This window comes from Pseudophryne corroboree, unplaced genomic scaffold (genome assembly GCF_028390025.1).
Source record: "Pseudophryne corroboree isolate aPseCor3 unplaced genomic scaffold, aPseCor3.hap2 scaffold_719, whole genome shotgun sequence".
Lineage (NCBI taxonomy): Eukaryota > Metazoa > Chordata > Amphibia > Anura > Myobatrachidae > Pseudophryne > Pseudophryne corroboree.
In genome coordinates, this window is record NW_026970301.1 from 33,115 (window position 1) to 49,088 (window position 15,974).

At 45.1% G+C, this 15,974-nt stretch overlaps 6 non-coding genes across 6 annotated transcripts; 3 read left to right on the forward strand and 3 right to left on the reverse strand.

Annotated features, from left to right (window-relative positions):
• The first annotated feature begins 3,830 nt into the window (after positions 1–3,830).
• On the forward strand, positions 3,831–3,994 carry LOC135039987 (U1 spliceosomal RNA). Its single transcript, XR_010233953.1, has one exon. It is a non-coding gene; the product is annotated as a U1 spliceosomal RNA (small nuclear RNA).
• A 152-nt stretch (positions 3,995–4,146) lies between these two features.
• LOC135039901 (U1 spliceosomal RNA) lies at positions 4,147–4,309 on the forward strand. Its single transcript, XR_010233875.1, has one exon. It is a non-coding gene; the product is annotated as a U1 spliceosomal RNA (small nuclear RNA).
• A 655-nt stretch (positions 4,310–4,964) lies between these two features.
• On the forward strand, positions 4,965–5,127 carry LOC135040005 (U1 spliceosomal RNA). Its single transcript, XR_010233970.1, has one exon. It is a non-coding gene; the product is annotated as a U1 spliceosomal RNA (small nuclear RNA).
• A 9,470-nt stretch (positions 5,128–14,597) lies between these two features.
• Positions 14,598–14,760, reverse strand: LOC135039885 (U1 spliceosomal RNA). Its single transcript, XR_010233859.1, has one exon. It is a non-coding gene; the product is annotated as a U1 spliceosomal RNA (small nuclear RNA).
• Positions 14,761–14,912: 152 nt separating this feature from the next.
• On the reverse strand, positions 14,913–15,076 carry LOC135039939 (U1 spliceosomal RNA). Its single transcript, XR_010233906.1, has one exon. It is a non-coding gene; the product is annotated as a U1 spliceosomal RNA (small nuclear RNA).
• Positions 15,077–15,750: 674 nt separating this feature from the next.
• On the reverse strand, positions 15,751–15,913 carry LOC135039929 (U1 spliceosomal RNA). The gene has a single exon (XR_010233899.1). It is a non-coding gene; the product is annotated as a U1 spliceosomal RNA (small nuclear RNA).
• Positions 15,914–15,974: the final 61 nt, after the last annotated feature.

The following is a 15,974-nucleotide window of genomic DNA, read 5'->3' on the forward strand; positions in this document are numbered from 1 at the left end:
ATTTTTATGCTAACAAATTTGTTCTCTGAAAAGTGTCCACAAAGCCAAGTATCTGATTAACATCTTTGTAGGGATGGTTTTTCACCTATTACTAAATTAAACTTGCTTCATTGGAAAGGCAGCAAGATGCATCCTCATTTCAATATCTACTGAAATAATACAGGTTGACACCAGGAAACATTAACGCCACTGCATCCTTGCTGCTTTCTCATGTGGAAGTCTGTTTAATGTGAAAACAAGGTGATATCTAATTAGCACACAGGTAAGGAATTAAGAAAATCTTTATTTAAGGCTGAAGATGTTTCTCACAAAATCGTTGCCCCAATGCATCATTGAAATTCAAGCTGGAAAGATGATTTTAATATATCACTTGTACATTTTGTATTGCTCTTCTGGTGACAATGTAGTTTGCTTTTGTCAATTACCATTTTAATAATCGGGTAAAGAAAATTAATTGGATTTTTGAAAGAAAACAATACTGTCAATATACTATTAAAACAAATTAAAATGGTAAAAGTTATTGTACTTTAAGTAAAAATAAAAGAGCAAAAATATCAATCCCAGTTTTGGATTACTTTAATTAACAAAAAAAAATGCATATAGCAGAGGATAGTTTCAATCTGCCTACCTCTGGGTTATGGACCCAGCATGCTTCCATTACAGTACTCTGCTGCACATGTAAGTGCAAGAGATCCTGAAGCACTCACTCATCATGGGAAAGTACCAATGTGTTTCTTCATTGGTTGATGGAAGAAACATCATACAAAAACTCTCCACATTATTGACTTTTTAAAATGTTTCTAGGAATCGTTCTAGATGAATGCTTATTAGCCTTTGTCAGTATGTACTTTTGCAAAGTGTCGCGGTGGCGCAATCAGTTAGTGTGTAAGGCTATTAACCAAAAGGTTGGTGGTTCAATCCCACCCAGGGACTTAATTGACCTTGTTATCAGATTTTGGTGATCTTTAAGTAGACAAGTCAAAATTTCGAAAACCCCTGTTATGGTGTAGGGTACCTGGCCTTCTCTGATGTAATCAGAGTTAGATTTGATTCAGTGATTTTATAAAAACAGCTAGGAAGCACAATTTAGCAGTGGGTTGCAGAGAAAAAGAAATATGCTGGCAAAAAAATCCAATTGACTGATTAAACAGCTCTTCATTTTCTGGCTTTATTTTTATGCTAACAAATTTGTTCTCTGAAAAGTGTCCACAAAGCCAAGTATCTGATTAACATCTTTGTAGGGATGGTTTTTCACCTATTACTAAATTAAACTTGCTTCATTGGAAAGGCAGCAAGATGCATCCTCATTTCAATATCTACTGAAATAATACAGGTTGACACCAGGAAACATTAACGCCACTGCATCCTTGCTGCTTTCTCATGTGGAAGTCTGTTTAATGTGAAAACAAGGTGATATCTAATTAGCACACAGGTAAGGAATTAAGAAAATCTTTATTTAAGGGTGAAGATGTTTCTCACAAAATCGTTGCCCCAATGCATCATTGAAATTCAAGCTGGAAAGATGATTTTAATATATCACTTGTACATTTTGTATTGCTCTTCTGGTGACAATGTAGTTTGCTTTTGTCAATTACCATTTTAATAATCGGGTAAAGAAAATTAATTGGATTTTTGAAAGAAAACAATACTGTCAATATACTATTAAAACAAATTAAAATGGTAAAAGTTATTGTACTTTAAGTAAAAATAAAAGAGCAAAAATATCAATCCCAGTTTTGGATTACTTTAATTAACAAAAAAAAATGCATATAGCAGAGGATAGTTTCAATCTGCCTACCTCTGGGTTATGGACCCAGCATGCTTCCATTACAGTACTCTGCTGCACATGTAAGTGCAAGAGATCCTGAAGCACTCACTCATCATGGGAAAGTACCAATGTGTTTCTTCATTGGTTGATGGAAGAAACATCATACAAAAACTCTCTACATTATTGACTTTTTAAAATGTTTCTAGGAATCGTTCTAGATGAATGCTTATTAGCCTTTGTCAGTATGTACTTTTGCAAAGTGTCGCGGTGGCGCAATCAGAAAGTGTGTAAGGCTATTAACCAAAAGGTTGGTGGTTCAATCCCACCCAGGGACTTAATTGACCTTGTTATCAGATTTTGGTGATCTTTAAGTAGACAAGTCAAAATTTCAAACCCCCTGTTATGGTGTAGGGTACCTGGCCTTCTCTGATGTAATCAGAGTTAGATTTGATTCAGTGATTTTATAAAAACAGCTAGGAAGCACAATTTAGCAGTGGGTTGCAGAGAAAAAGAAAAATGCTGGCAGAAAAATCCAATTGAGTGATTAAACAGCTCTTCATTTTCTGGCTTTATTTTTATGCTAACTAATTTGTTCTCTGAAAAGTGTCCACAAAGCCAAGTATCTGATTAACATATTTGTAGGGATGGTTTTTCACCTATTACTAAATTAAACTTGCTTCATTGGAAAGGCAGCAAGATGCATCCTCATTTCAATATCTACTGAAATAATACAGGTTGACACCAGGAAACATTAACGCCACTGCATCCTTGCTGCTTTCTCATGTGGAAGTCTGTTTAATGTGAAAACAAGGTGATATCTAATTAGCACACAGGTAAGGAATTAAGAAAATCTTTATTTAAGGGTGAAGATGTTTCGCACAAAATCGTTGCCCCAATGCATCATTGAAATTCAAGCTGGAAAGATGATTTTAATATATCACTTGTACATTTTGTATTGCCCTTCTGGTGACAATGTAGTTTGTTTTTGTCAATTACCATTTTAATAATAGGGTAAAGAAAATTAAGTGGATTTTTGAAAGAAAACAATACTGTCAATATACTATTAAAACAAATTAAAATGGTAAAAGTTATTGTACTTTAAGTAAAAATAAAAGCTAAAATATCAATCCCAGTTTTGGATTACTTTAATGAACAACAAAAAAATGCATATAGCAAAGGATAGTTTCAATCTGCCTACCTCTGGGTTATGGACCCAGCATGCTTCCATTGCAGTACTCTGCTGCACATGTAAGTGCAAGAGATCCTGAAGCACTCACTCATCATGCGAAAGTACCAATGTGTTTCTTCATTGGTTGCTGGAAGAAACATCTTACAAACACTCTCCAGATTATTGACTTTTTAAAGTTTTTCTAGGAAACGTTCTAGATGAATGCTTATTAGTCTTTGTCAGTATATACTTTTTGCAAAGTGTCTCTGTGGCGCAATCGGTTAGTGTGTTCAGCTAACCCTTGTGCACTATCCTGACTTCTCCTCCTGTCTGCTTACTTTGTGCCTTCCAATGCACAATGCAAACTACAGGTAGTGCTGCAGGGCCCACACCCTTTTACTTGCCTTACGGAGCAGCTCTGGAGCTGTTTCAGTGCCAAGCTGCTGTAAGAAATAAGCTTGAATGCTTCAGAGGCTGGGGCATTGTCAACATGAGCCCCACACCAAAGGAGGGTGGAGGTGTTTAATGCGAACTAGGGGTCATCCAAGCGCCGCAAAAGGCCGCCATACCCTGCACGCCCCTTTTCTCTTTTCATATGCAGATGAGGATTGAAGCCAACTTTGACCCACTGCTTGGATGACATCACCATATGCAAATCCATCTGCTGCAGGCCTTCCCCCCGGAATGCTTGCACTAGTTGTTGCATTTGGTTTGTTGTTTGGGGGTGCTTCAGTATTAGGCAGCCTTCTGCCCTCCCATGTTCATCTGAAAATATGTGTTCTCCCTGCAGTTGTTGTCCCAAGATGAGAGTTCCCTTGTGCTGCCTCAGTTGAATCTCCTTTACTTGACAGAGATGTGCCTGAGCAGCGGCCCTCCCCAGCCCTATCCCAAATCATACTTATTTTGCATAGGAGATACCATGGTCATGAAGATTGTTCTCCCAGGGTGAGGTTCATTCATTGCATTTTGGGTATGCTGATCCCTGTGATTTCCCCAAATGTGGGTAACTCGACTGCATTATTTGTGGTAGTGGGGGACTGTGTTTGTGTTTTCCTCTGGTCAGCTCTGGTAAAAGTCAGATTTCTTTGTTTCAGATCTTCCTCTAGCCTTGTTCTTCTTTCGAGAGTTCCCTTGTGCTTCCTCAGTTGGATCTCCTTCAGTTGACAGGGCGGTGCCCGAGCAGCGACCCTCCCCAGCTCAAGCCCAACTCCTACTTACCTGCCAGGTGAGATACTATGATCATGAAGGTGCTTCTTCCAGGGCAAGGCTTACCCATTGCACTCTGGGTGTGCTGCCCCTGCGATTTCCCCAAATGTGGGAAACTTGACTGCATAATTTGTGTTTCCCCTGGTCGGCTCTCGTATAATTCAGATCTCTTTGTCTCAGGTCTCTCTCCAGCCTAGTTTGCTGTCTGTTTCCACTTCTTTTTTCTTGAGCCCCTCCCTTTTATACCCTTGTGCACTATCCTGACTTCTCCTCCTGTCTGCTTACTTTGTGCCTTCCAATGCACAATGCAAACTACACACCCTTTTACTTGCCTTACAGAGCAGCTCTGGAGCTGTTACAGTGCCAAGCTGCTGTAAGAAATCAGCTTGAATGCTTCAGGGGCTGGGGCATTGTCAACATGAGCCCCACACCGAAGGAGGGTGGGGGTGTTTAATGCGAACTAAGGGTCATCCAAGCGCCGCAAAAGGCCGCCATGCCCTGCATGCCCCTTTTCTCTTTTCATATGCAGATGAGGGTTCCAGCCAACTTTGGCCCACTGCTTGGATGACATCACCGTATGCAAATCCGTCTTCTGCAGAACTTCCCCCAGGAATGCTTGTACTAGTTGTTGCATTTGGTTTGTTGTTTGGGGGTGCTTCAGTATTAGGCAGCCTTCTGCCCTCCCATGTTCATCTGAAAATATGTGTTCTCCCTGCAGTTGTTGTCCCCAGATGAGAGTTCCCTTGTGCTGCCTCAGTTGAATCTCCTATACTTGACAGAGATGTGCCTGAGCAGCGGCCCTCCCCAGCCCTATCCCAAATCATACTTATTTTGCATAGGCGATACCATGGTCATGAAGATTGTTCTCCCAGGGTGAGGTTCATTCATTGCATTCTGGGTATGCTGACCCCTGTGATTTCCAAAATGTGGGAAACTCGACTGCATTATTTGTGGTAGTGGGGGACTGTGTTTGTGCTTTCCTCTGGTCAGCTCTGGTAAAAGTCAGATTTCTTTGTCTCAGATCTTCCTCTAGCCTTGTTCTTCTTTCGAGAGTTCCCTTGTGCTGCCTCAGTTGGATCTCCTTCACTTCACAGGGGGTGCCCGAGCAGCAATCCTCCACAGCTCTGGCCCAACTCCTACTTACCTGCCAGGTGAGATACTATGATCTTCACTGTTAGGGCAATCAGGATGTGGAATTCCCTGCCAGGGAAGGTGGTAATGGCGGACTCTGTAATTGGATTTAAAAAAGGAATGGATACATTTCTGAATGAAAAAGCTATCCAAGTTTATAATACTTAAAATATCAACATGGTTAATCCGGGGGTAACATGAGTTGTAGTAGCTAACTAGTCATAATACATTATTAAGCAAGTATGTAGAATCATCACAACTTAAAACAGGTTGAACACGATGGGCAATTTGCCTCTATTCAACCTCAAAAACTATGTTACTATATGTTACTATATTACTATGTTACTGTAGTATACAGAACACCACAATGCAATGAGCAGTGATAGTGAGCACTGATGAGGATACTAGAACTGACACTGAGCAGCAAGATGCAGCACTGGACTATTAGTAATGTACTGTAGTATGCTGAGCACAACAATGCAGCACAAGACAATGAGCAGTGATACTGAGCACTGATGAGGATACTACTGAGAACTGACACTGAGCAGGAGAGACACACTACTAGTATTACTGAGCAGCAATAAGTATCCACTGATACTGAGCACTGATATTGAGATTTCCACTGAGAGAACATAGCCACGTCCTCTCCGCTCTCTCTTCAATGCACGAGTAAAAATGGCGGCAACGCGCAGCTCTTTATATGGAATCCGAATCTCGCGAGAATCCGACAGCGGGATGATGACATTTTCCCTTGTTCATAGAATTTGGGAGTCATTTTGATCCCAAAGTATTATTAACCTCAATAACCATAATTTCCACTCATTTTCAGTCTATTCTTAACACCTTACACCTCACAATATTATTTTTAGTCCTAAAATTTGCACCGAGGTCGCTGGATGACTAAGCTCAGCGACCCAAGTGGCCGACACAAACACCTGGCCCATCTAGGAGTGTCACTGCAGTGTCACGCAGGATAGCCCTTCCAAAAAACACTCCCCAAACAGCACATGACGCAAAGAAAAAAAGAGGCGCAATGAGGTAGCTGTGTGACTAAGCTCAGCGACCCAAGTGGCCGACACAAACACCTGGCCCATCTAGGAGTGGCACTGCAGTGTCACGCAGGATGGCCCTTCCAAAAAACACTCCCCAAACAGCACATGACGCAAAGAAAAAAAGAGGCGCAATGAGGTAGCTGTGTGACTAAGCTCAGCGACCCAAGTGGCCGACACAAACACCTGGCCCATCTAGGAGTGGCACTGCAGTGTCACGCAGGATGGCCCTTCCAAAAACACTCCCCAAACAGCACATGACGCAAAGAAAAAAAGAGGCGCAATGAGGTAGCTGTGTGACTAAGCTCAGCGACCCAAGTGGCCGACACAAACACCTGGCCCATCTAGGAGTGGCACTGCAGTGTCACGCAGGATGGCCCTTCCAAAAAACACTCCCCAAACAGCACATGACGCAAAGAAAAAAAGAGGCGCAATGAGGTAGCTGTGTGACTAAGCTCAGCGACCCAAGTGGCCGACACAAACACCTGGCCCATCTAGGAGTGTCACTGCAGTGTCACGCAGGATGGCCCTTCCAAAAAACACTCCCCAAACAGCACATGACGCAAAGAAAAAAAGAGGCGCAATGAGGTAGCTGTGTGACTAAGCTCAGCGACCCAAGTGGCCGACACAAACACCTGGCCCATCTAGGAGTGGCACTGCAGTGTCACGCAGGATGGCCCTTCCAAAAAACACTCCCCAAACAGCACATGACGCAAAGAAAAATAAAAGAAAAAAGAGGTGCAAGATGGAATTGTCCTTGGGCACTCCCACCCACCCTTATGTTGTATAAACAGGACATGCACACTTTAACCAACCCATCATTTCAGTGACAGGGTCTGCCACACGACTGTGACTGAAATGACGGGTTGGTTTGGACCCCCACCAAAAAAGAAGCAATTAATCTCTCCTTGCACAAACTGGCTCTACAGAGGCAAGATGTCCACCTCATCATCATCCTCCGATTCATCACCGTGTACATCCCCCTCCTCACAGATTATCAATTCGTCCCCACTGGAATCTACCATCTCAGCTCCCTGTGTACTTTGTGGAGGCAATTGCTGCTGGTCAATGTCTCCACGGAGCAATTGATTATAATTCATTTTAATGAACATCATCTTCTCCACATTTTCTGGAAGTAACCTCGTACGCCGATTGCTGACAAGGTGAGCGGCGGCACTAAACACTCTTTCGGAGTACTACTTGTGGGAGGGCAACTTAGGTAGAATAAAGCCAGTTTGTGCAAGGGCCTCCAAATTGCCTCTTTTTCCTGCCAGTATACGTACGGACTGTCTGACGTGCCTACTTGGATGCGGTCACTCATATAATCCTCCACCATTCTTTCAATGGTGAGAGAATCATATGCAGTGACAGTAGACGTCATGTCCGTAATCGTTGGCAGGTCCTTCAGTCCGGACCAGATGTCAGCATCAGCAGTCGCTCCAGACTGCCCTGCATCACCGCCAGCGGGTGGGCTCGGAATTCTGAGCCTTTTCCTCGCACCCCCAATTGCGGGAGAATGTGAAGGAGGAGCTGTTGACCGATCAAGTTCCACTTGACTTGATAATTTTCTCACCAGCAGGTCTTTGAACCCCTGCAGACTTGTGTCTGCCGGAAAGAGAGATACAACGTAGGTTTTAAATCTAGGATCGAGCACGGTGGCCAAAATGTAGTGCTCTGATTTCAACAGATTGACCACCCGTGAATCCTGGTTAAGCGAATGAAGGGCTCCATCCACAAGTCCCACATGCCTAGCGGAATCGCTCTGTCTTAGCTCCTCCTTCAATGTCTCCAGCTTCTTCTGCAAAAGCCTGATGACGGGAATGACCTGACTCAGGCTGGCAGTGTCTGAACTGACTTCACGTGTGGCAAGTTCAAAAGGTTGCAGAACCTTGCACAACGTTGAAATCATTCTCCACTGCGCTTGAGACAGGTGCATTCCACCTCCTATATCGTGGTCAGATGTATAGGCTTGAATGGCCTTTTGCTGCTCCTCCATCCTCTGAAGCATATAGAGGGTTGAATTCCACCTCGTTACCACTTCTTGCTTCAGATGATGGCAGGGCAGGTTCAGGCGTTTTTGGTGTTGCTCCAGTCTTCTGTACGTGGTGCCTGTACGCCGAAAGTGTCCCGCAATTCTTCTGGCCACCGACAGCATCTCTTGCACACCCCTGTCGTTTTTTAAATAATTCTGCACCACCAAATTCAAGGTATGTGCAAAACATGGGACGTGCTGGAATTTGCCCAGATATAATGCACGCACAATATTGCTGGCGTTGTCCGATGCCACAAATCCACAGGAGAGTCCAATTGGGGTAAGCCATTCTGCGATGATCTTCCTCAGTTGCCGTAAGAGGTTTTCAGCTGTGTGCGTATTCTGGAAAGCGGTGATACAAAGCGTAGCCTGCCTAGGAAAGAGTTGGCGTTTGCGAGATGCTGCTACTGGTGCCGCCGCTGCTGTTCTTGCGGCGGGAGTCAATACATCTACCCAGTGGGCTGTCACAGTCATATAGTCCTGAGTCTGCCCTGCCCCATTTGTCCACATGTCCGTGGTTAAGTGGACATTGGGTACAACTGCATTTTTTAGGACACTGGTGAGTCTTTTTCTGAGGTCTGTGTACATTTTCGGTATCGCCTGCCTAGAGAAATGGAACCTAGATGGTATTTGGTACCGGGGACACAGTACCTCAATCAAGTCTATAGTTGGCTCTGAAGTAATGATGGATACCGGAACCACGTTTCTCACCGCCCAGGATGCCAAGGCCTCAGTTATCCGCTTTGCAGCAGGATGACTGCTGTGATATTTCATCTTCCTTGCAAAGGACTGTTGGACAGTCAATTGCTTGGTGGAAGTAGTAAAAGTGGTCTTACGACTTCCCCTCTGGGATGACCATCGACTCCCAGCAGCAACAACAGCAGCGCCAGCAGCAGTAGGCGTTACACTCAAGGATGCATCGGAGGAATCCCAGGCAGGAGAGAACTCGTCAGAATTGCCAGTGACATGGCCTGCAGGACTATTGGCATTCCTGGGGAAGGAGGAAATTGACACTGAGGGAGTTGGTGGGGTGGTTTGCGTGAGCTTGGTTACAAGAGGAAGGGATTTACTGGTCAGTGGACTGCTTCCGCTGTCGCCCAAAGTTTTTGAACTTGTCACTGACTTATGATGAATGCGCTGCAGGTGACGTATAAGGGAGGATGTTCCGAGGTGGTTAACGTCCTTACCCCTACTTATTACAGCTTGACAAAGGCAACACACGGCTTGACACCTGTTGTTCGCATTTCTGTTGAAATACTTCCACACCGAAGAGCAGTTTTTTTTGGTATTTTCACCAGGCATGTCAATGGCCATATTCCTCCCACGGACAACAGGTGTCTCCCCGGGTGCCTGACTTAAACAAACCACCTCACCTCCCCAGCGCCAGCAACACCCATATCCTCCTCATCCTGGTGTACTTCAACACTGACATCTTCAATCTGACTATCAGGAACTGGACTACGGGTGCTCCTTCCAGCACTTGCAGGGGGTGTGCAAATGGTGGAAGGTGCATGCTCTTCACGTCCAGTGTTGGGAAGGTCAGGCATCGCAACCGACACAATTGGACTCTCCTTGTGGATTTGTGATTTTGAAGAACGCACAGTTCTTTGCTGTGCTTTTGCCAGCTTAAGTCTTTTCATTTTTCTAGCGAGAGGCTGAGTGCTTCCATCCTCATGTGAAGCTGAACCACTAGCCATGAACATAGGCCAGGGCCTCAGCCGTTCCTTGCCACTCCGTGTGGTAAATGGCATATTGGCAAGTTTACGCTTCTCCTCCGACGATTTTTATTTAGATTTTTGAGTCCTTTTTTTTACTGATCTTTTGTGTTTTGAATTTTACATGCTCTGTACTATGACATTGGGCATCGGCCTCGGCAGACGACGTTGATGGAATTTCATCGTCTCGGCCATGACTAGTGGCAGCAGCTTCAGCACGAGGTGGAAGTGGATCTTGATCTTTCCCTATTTTTGGAACCTCAACATTTTTGTTCTCCATATTTTAATAGGCACAACTAAAAGGCACCTCAGGTAAACAATGGAGATGGATGGATACTAGTATACTTATGGATGACGAGTGACTGACGACACAGAGGTAGCTACAGCCGTGGACTACCGTACTGCGTCTGCTAGTATAGAGATGATAATTAATGATATAAAAAAAATATATATATAACTACTGTAGGTATATATTATATAATGACGGACCTGGTGGACACTGTCAGCAGACTGCTAAACTACTAGTATGATGAAGACAGAAAAAAAAACCCCACCACAGGTAGGTAGGTATACAATTATGGACGAGCACTGACGACACAGAGATAGCCACAGCCGTGGCCTACCGTACTGCGTCTGCTAGTATAGAGATGATAATTAATGATATAAAAAAAAATATATATAACTACTGTAGGTATATATAATGTAATGACGGACCTGGTGGACACTGTCAGCAGACTGCTAAACTACTAGTATGAAGAAGATAGAAAAAAAACTTCACCACAGGTAGGTATACAATTATGGACGAGTGACGACACAGAGGTAGGTACAGCCGTGGACTACCGTACTGCGTCTGCTAGTATAGATAATATACTAAATATATTACTACTGTAGGTATATAATATAATGACGGACCTGGTGGACACTGTCAGCAGACTCCTAAACTACTAGTATGAAGAAGATAGAAAAAAAAACCCACCACAGGTAGGTAGGTATACAATTATGGATGAGCACTGACGACACAGAGATAGCCACAGCCGTGGCCTACCGTACTGCGTCTGCTAGCATAGATAATATACTAAATATATTACTACTGTAGGTATATAATATAATGACGGACCTGGTGGACACTGTCAGCAGACTGCTAAACTACTAGTATGAAGAAGATAGAAAAAAAAACCCCACCACAGGTAGGTATACAATTATGGACGAGTGACGACACAGAGGTAGGTACAGCCGTGGACTACAGTACTGCGTCTGCTAGTATAGATAATATACTAAATATATTACTACTGTAGGTATATAATATAATGACGGACCTGGTGGACACTGTCAGCAGACTCCTAAACTACTAGTATGAAGAAGATAGAAAAAAAAACCCCACCACAGTTAGGTATACAATTATGGACGAGTGACGACACAGAGGTAGGTACAGCCGTGGACTACCGTACTGCGTCTGCTAGTATAGATAATATACTAAATATATTACTACTGTAGGTATATAATATAATGACGGACCTGGTGGACACTGTCAGCAGACTCCTAAACTACTAGTATGAAGAAGATAGAAAAAAAACACCCCACCACAGGTAGGTATACAATTATGGACGAGCACTGACGACACAGAGATAGCCACAGCCGTGGACTACCGTACTGCGTCTGCTAGTATAGATAATATAATAAATATATTACTACTGTAGGTATATAATATAATGATGGACCTGGTGGACACTGTCAGCAGACTCCTAAACTACTAGTATGAAGAAGATAGAAAAAAAAAACCCACCACAGGTAGGTAGGTATACAATTATGGACGAGCACTGACGACACAGAGATAGCCACAGCCGTGGACTACCGTACTGCGTCTGCTAATATAGAGATGATAAAGATGATAGAGATGAAAAAAAAATATAACACTACTGCAGGTAAATATTTATATAATATAATGTATGACCGACCTGCTGGACACTGTCAGCAGAATGCGTTTATAGAATAAAAAAAAAAAACACCACAGGAGTGTTTAACTTTTTCAGGCAGACAATATACTGGTGGTCACACTGGCAGCAAAAGTGTGCACTGTACTCCTGCTATAACTGCTCCCCAGTCTCCCCCACAATTAAGCTGTGTGAGCAGTGAGCACTCAGCACAGTCAGATATACATAGATGATATATCATGCAGCACACTGAGGCTGAGCACATATATGGTATGTGTATCGTTTTTTTTCAGGCAGAGAACGGATTATAAATAATAAAACTGGTGGTCACTATCAGCAAAACTCTGCACTACTGAGTACTCCTGACAAGTTCAACTGCTCCCCAAATTAGTAGTAAATCAAATGTCACTCGTCTCTATCTTCTAATCTAAACGGAGAGGACGCCAGCCACGTCCTCTCCCTATCAATCTCAATGCACGTGTGAAAATGGCGGCGACGCGCGGCTCCTTATATAGAATCCGAGTCTTGTGAGAATCCGACAGCGGGATGATGACGTTCGGGCGCGCTCGGGATAACCGAGCAAGGCGGGAGGATCCGAGTCTGCTCGGACCCGTGCAAAAAAGGGTGAAGTTCGGGCGGGTTCGGATTCCGAGGAACCGAACCCGCTCATCTCTAATGGCCACCCAGCATGACGCCTCCCTTCTTGACCATGCTGTAATTGCAGTCGCACTGCAGTTCAGCGTGATCATAAAAAATGGTGTAGCCTCCTGCTGGTGCAGACTGTATGTGCGCGCAGGAAGCCGCCACCATTTTTGTGATCACAGCGGCTGAATGTGATGTCATACAGCCGCTGTGACCACGCCCCCTGTGTCTCCTCCATTGCAGACCCCATTTTGAAGCCTTGCCCCCGCACCGCTCCATCCCTGACTTGGAAATGGAGTGTTGCTGACCCCCCTCTCCCCCCCTGCCCCGATTGACAGGCAGAGGCGATCGCATTCTCTGCGGGGTGCCGCAGAAAATGCAGGCACATGCGTATGCTCTTAGCAATTTTTGCAGTTGGATCGCTTATTGTGATTGCAATCCAACCTGAATCAGGCCCTATTACCTATCACAATGCGCTGCGGGCAGTACAAAATTGGTTTAATATAGGAGAAAAACCCCCAGACCTGTGCTCCTTAACTGTACCTGGTGGCTAGTGGAGCGGCTGCCCAGTAATCAGTGTCCACGACAGTGCGCACACGGTCCACCCCCTACGGCCACGCTCCCCTTCATCAGCGGCCTCGTGATCCGGAAGGGCGGTGTGTGTGTGACTGACCTTAGGAAGAAACCGGAGCCTCCGCTGCAGTGACCCAGCAACCAGGGCACGGGAGTATACAGCGCCGCTGGGAGTGATGAAGCTGCAGTAAAGATGTCTATTAGACCTAGCCTGCTGCAGCCCTTGTAGATTCTCATAAAACAAGTTCTTCTTTTCTTGTCAAAATTAATAGCTAAGAATAGGCTGCCTGAGGCAGGCCCCTGTTAAGTGGCCTGCTACTGAAGGCACCAACTACAAACTGAGCTCCCTGTTCATGGAAGCGGGGTTATAGAGGAGAATGCACTGAGCTTCTTGGGAACAGTCAAAAGCTTTGAGCCGGTTGGTGCCTCAGATCAAGATCCTACTCTACACACCAATGTGAATCCTTGTGGAGTCCAGTGTACCCCACAGAAGAAATTAATGTGTCACACCCATTGGCAGCAACCTTAGAATAGCTGCTGACGGGCACAATTGAGAAAGGAAGGGGGGGGGGACATTTGAATCCAACACATAGATGCAATTCAAATATGTAATTTGTACCTTCCTATTTTAAAATATAATGGATGAACCTCACCCTGTGAGAACAATCTTCATGATCAAGAGATCTCATATGCAAAATAAGTATGAGTTGGGATAGGGCTGGGGAGGGTGGCTGCTCGGGCAGCCCCTCCCCCGTCAAGTTAAGGAGATTCAACTGAGGAAGCACAAGGGAACTTTCGTCTGGGGACAACAACTGCAGGGAGACCACATCTTTTCAGATGAACATGGGAGGGCGGAAGGCTGCCTAATACTGAAGCACCATCAAATATCAAACCATATGCAACAACTAGTACAAGCATTCCTGGGGGAAGGTCTGCAGAAGACGGATTTGCATACGGTGATGTCATCCAAGCAGTGGGCCAAAGTTGGCTGGAACCCTCATCTGCATATGAAAAGAGAAAAGGGGCATGCAGGGCATGGCGGCCTTTTGCGGTGCTTGGATGACCCTTAGTTCGCATTAAACACCCCCACCCTCCTTTTGTGTGGGGCTCATGTTGGCTCTGCCCCAGCCCCTGAAGCATTCAAGCTGATTTCTTGCAGCAGCTGGGCACTGTAACAGCTCCAGAGCTGCTCTGTAAGGCAACTAAAAGGGTGTGGGCCCTGCAGCACTACCTGTAGTTCGCATTGTGCGTTTGAAGGCACAAAGTAAGCAGACAGGAGGATAAGTCAGGATAGTGCGCAAGGGCATAGAAGGGAGCGGCTCAAGAAAAGAGAAGTGGAAACAGACAGCAAACTAGGCTGGAGAGAGACCTGAGACAAAGAGATCTGAATTATACGAGAGCCGACCAGGGGAAACACAAATTATGCAGTCAAGTTTCCCACATTTGGGGAAATCGCAGGGGCAGCACACCCAGAGTGCAATGGGTGAGCCTTGCCCTGGGAGAAGCACCTTCATGATCATAGTATCTCACCTGGCAGGTAAGTAGGAGTTGGGCTAGAGCTGGGGAGGGTCGCTGCTCGGGTACCCCCCTGTAAAGTGAAGGAGATCCAACTGAGGCAGCACAAGGGAACTCTCGAAAGAAGAACAAGGCTAGAGGAAAATCTGAGACAAAGAAATCTGACTTTTACCAGAGCTGACCAGAGGAAAGCACAAACACAGTCCCCCACTACCAAAAATAATGCAGTCAAGTTTCCCACATTTGGGGAAATCACAGGGGTCAGTATACCCAAAATGCAATGAATGAACCTCACCCTGGGAGAACAATCTTCATGACCATGGTATCTCCTATGCAAAATAAGTATGATTTGGAATAGGGCTGGGGAGGGCCGCTGCTCAGGCACATCTCTGTCAAGTAAAGGAGATTCAACTGAGGCAGCACAAGGGAACTCTCATCTGGGGACAACAACTGCAGGGAGAACACATATTTTCAGATGAACATGGGAGGGCAGAAGGCTGCCTAATACTGAAGCACCCCCAAACAACAAACCAAATGCAACAACTAGTGCAAGCATTCCTGGGGGAAGTTCTGCAGAAGACGGATTTGCATACGGTGATGTCATCCAAGCAGTGGGTCAAAGTTGGCTTCAACCCTCATCTGCATATGAAAAGAGAAAAGGGGCGTGCAGGGCTTGGCGGCCTTTTGCGGTGCTTGGATGACCCCTAGTTCGCATTAAACTCCTCCACCCTCCTTTGGTGTGGGGCTCATGTTGGCCATGCCCCATCCCCTGAAGCATTCAAGCTGATTTCTTGCAGCAGCTGGGCACTGTAACAGCTCCAGAGCTGCTCTGTAAGGCAAGTAAAAGGGTGTGGGCCCTGCAGCACTACCTGTAGTTTGCATTGTGCATTGGAAGGCACAAAGTAAGCAGACGGGAGGAGAAGTCAGGATAGTGCACAAGGGTATAGAAGGGAGCGGCTAAAGAAAAGAGAAGTGGAAACAGACAGCAAACTAGGCTGGAGAGAGACCTGAGACAAAGAGATCTGAATTATACGAGAGCCGACCAGGGGAAACACAAATTATGCAGTCAAGTTTCCCACATTTGGGGAAATCGCAGGGGCAGCACACCCAGAGTGCAATGGGTGAGCCTTGCCCTGGGAGAAGCACCTTCATGATCATAGTATCTCACCCCCCTGTCAAGTGAAGGAGATCCAACTGAGGCAGCACAAGGGAACTCTCGAAAGAAGAACAAGGCTAGAGGAAGA